The sequence below is a fragment of the Ursus arctos genome, unplaced genomic scaffold (genome assembly GCF_023065955.2).
Source record: "Ursus arctos isolate Adak ecotype North America unplaced genomic scaffold, UrsArc2.0 scaffold_22, whole genome shotgun sequence".
Lineage (NCBI taxonomy): Eukaryota > Metazoa > Chordata > Mammalia > Carnivora > Ursidae > Ursus > Ursus arctos.
This window is the reverse complement of record NW_026622897.1, coordinates 35,495,834-35,499,309: the sequence shown is the minus strand read 5'-3', so window position 1 is coordinate 35,499,309 and position 3,476 is coordinate 35,495,834. Positions and strand designations below refer to the sequence as shown.

Genomic DNA, 3,476 nt, shown 5'->3' with positions numbered 1-3,476 from the left:
TAAGGCTCTTTGATGTCTACTAAAGGTAACTTAGTAAGTAGATATAACCTGTTTATCAGTCAACTTTTACTGAAGCCTAATCCTGGGATTATTTTAAAAGTCTCAGCACAACTGAAGACCTCACTGTTCTTAATAGGTTTGGGCACCAAACTGTTGCTTTTCCACATTGTCCCTGTGACTTTCCAAAATAACTGACAATAATGGCATCTGATTATCACTCTTCCTTCTCATGTGAAGCACTAAAGATACTTCTTTTATCAATAATATAAATATGCCAGATTGACTAGCATGATAACACTCTTAGAAAATAAAAAAATACATACAGGCTAAAGAGCAACTCATGCTTCAAACACTTTCTTTTCTATTATGCATATAAATGGTCTCTTGGACTGAGAATGTACACCCTTGTTTAAGATAGTTAACCAAATCTGTGTGATATCATAAAAGACTCAAGATCATATAATAAAGCCAAAACTTTGCTTGCAGAAAGGTTCTATGATAAATTCTTCCTGGTAAGGATATACATAAATAGATCATTGGCCCATTCTATAAGCTAGGATGACTCTTATTACTATTAGATGGGAACATAAAGGAATGTCCCTTCTATGTCCCAAAGTTTATGTTGTTGAGGTCTCGTGAGTTAGGAAGAAAAGAGCTGGCTGAAGATGTGGAGTGCAGAGGTAATAAAGAAATGTCAGTCAATCCAATATTTTTTGTTCACACTCACAGGTGACCAAGAAACTCAACTAAGCCATGGAGATATGACTTCATCCTCTTGGGCATTTTTTCTCACAGTCCAACTTAACTTGTCTTCTTCTCTGTGGTTATGGTGGTCTTCAGAGTGGCTCTCTGTAGGAATGTTCTCCTCTTCTTCCTCATCTATATAGAACCTCAACTTCACACACCCATGTACCTCTTCCTCACTCAGCTCTCCCTCATGGACCTCATGTTGGTCTGCACCAATGTGCCAAAGATGGTGGTCAACTTCCTTTCTGGTAGGAAGTCCATCTCCTCTGTGGGTTGTGGCATACAAATTGGCCTCTTTTTCTGTCCTGTGGGATCTGAGGGGCTCTTGCTGGGACTCATGGCTTATGACCATTATGTGGCCATTAGCCACCCACTTCACTATCCTGTCCTCATGAGTCAGAGGGTCTGCCTCCAGATTGTTGGGAGCTCCTGGGCCTTTGGGATAAGAGATGGTGTGATCCAGATGGTAGTAGTAATGACCTTCCCCTACTGTGGCTTGAGAGAAGTGAACCACTTCTTTTGTGAGATGCTATCCTTGTTGAAACTGGCCTGTATAGACACATCCATTTTTGAGAACGTTATATATGCTTGCTGTGTCTTCATGCTGTTTCTTCCCTTCTCCATCATTGTTGCCTCCTATGCTCATATCCTTTTTTTAAATTTTTTTTATTATATTATGTTAGTCAGCATACAGTATATCTCCAGTTTCTGATGTAAAGTTCGATGATTCATTAGTTGCGCATAACACCCAGTGCACCATACAATGCATGCCCTCCTTACTACCCATCACCAGTCTATCCCATTCCACCACCCCCCTCCCCTCTGAGGCCCTCAGTTTGTTTCTCATAGTCCATAGTCTCTCATGTTTCATTCCCCTTTCTGATTACCCCCCCTTTCTTTATCCCTTTCTTCCCCTACTGATCTTCCTAGTTCTTATGTTCCATAGATGAGAGAAATCATATGATAATTGTATTACTCTGCTTGACTTATTTCACTTAGCATTATCTCCTCCAATGCCATCCATGTTGCAGCAAATATTGAGAATTCATTCTTTCTGATAGCTGAGTAATATTCCATTGTATATATGGACCACATCTCCTTAATCAAGTCATTGGTTGAAGGGCATCTTGGCTCCATCCATGATTTAGCTATTGTGGACAATGCTGCTATGAACATTGGGGTGCATATGGCCCTTCTCTTCACTACATCTGTATCTTTGGGGTAAACACCCAGTAGTGCAATGGCTGGAACATAGGGTAGCTCAATTTTTAACTTTTTAAGGGACCTCCACACTGTTTTCCAGAGTGGCTGTACCAACTTGACACTATATTATTCTTAAAGGATGTATCCAACAAGTGGATATGACATTTATAAATAACTATGCCCCCAACAGGGGAGCAGCCAGATACACAAGCCAACTCTTAACCACAATAAAGAGACATATCGATAATCATATGTTAATAGTAGGGGACCTCAACACTCCACTGTCAGCAATTGACAGATCACCTAAGCAGAAAATCAACAAAGAAAGAACTTTGCATGACATACCAGACCAGATGGACCTCATAGATATATATGGGACACTACACCCCAGAACAACAGAACATTCATTCTTTTCGAATGCACATGGAACTTTCTCCAGAACAGACCATATACTGGGTCACAAAACAGGTCTCAACTGATACCAAAAGACTGAGATTATTCCCTGCATATTCTCAGACCACAATGCTTTGAAACTGGAACTCAATCAAAAGAAAAAATTTGGAAGAAATTCAAACACTTGGAAACTAAGAACCATCCTGCTCAAGAGTGACTGGGTAAACAAGGATATTAAAAATCAATTTAAACAATTTATGGAGACCAAAAAGAATGAAAACACATTGGTCCAAAACTTAAGGGACACCTGCAAAGGCTGTCCTAAGGGGGAAAAACATAGCCATTCAAGCCTCATTCAAAAGAATAGAAAACTCTAAAATGCAGTTTTTATATTCTCACCTCAAGAAGCTGGAGTGGAACAGAAGAACAGGCCTAACCCATGCACGAGAAGGCAGTTGATCAAAATTAGAGCAGAGATCAGTGAATTAGAAACCAGGAGCACAGTAGAGCAAGTCAACAGAACTAGAAGCTGGGTCTTTGAAAGAAGAAATAAGATCAATAAGCCACTGGCCAGACTTATTCAAAAGAATAGAGAAAGACCCAAATTAATAAAATTATGAATGAAAGGGGAGAGATCACGACCAACACCAATGAAATTGGAAGGATGATTAGAAACTTTTATCAACAGCTTTATGCCAATAAATTAAACAACCTGGAAGAATGGATGCCTTCCTGGAAACCTGTAAACTACCAAGACAGAAACAGGAAGAAATTGATTATTTAAACAGACCGATTAATTAGGAAGAGATTGAAATGGTGATCAAATCCTCCCCAAAAACAAGAGTCCAGGGCCTGATGGATTCCCTGGGGAATTCTACCAAACATTCAAAGAAGAAATAAGACCTACTCTCCTGAAGCTGTTTCAAAAAATAGAAACAGATGGAAAACTACCAAACTCATTCTATGAGGCCAGTATTACCTTGATCCCCAAACCAGGCAAAGACCCCATCAAAAAGGAGAATTACAGACTGATTTCCCTAATGAATATGAATGCCAAAATCCTCAACAAGATCCTTGCTAATAGAATCCAACAGTACACTAAAAGAATTATCCATCATGATCAAGTGGGATTC

The 3,476-nt window shown here is 39.4% G+C and overlaps 1 pseudogene; it reads left to right on the top strand.

Annotated features, from left to right (window-relative positions):
- Nucleotides 1–558: 558 nt before the first annotated feature.
- Nucleotides 559–1,396, top strand: LOC113260160 (olfactory receptor 2V2-like; annotated as a pseudogene).
- The last annotated feature ends 2,080 nt before the right edge of the window (nt 1,397–3,476 follow it).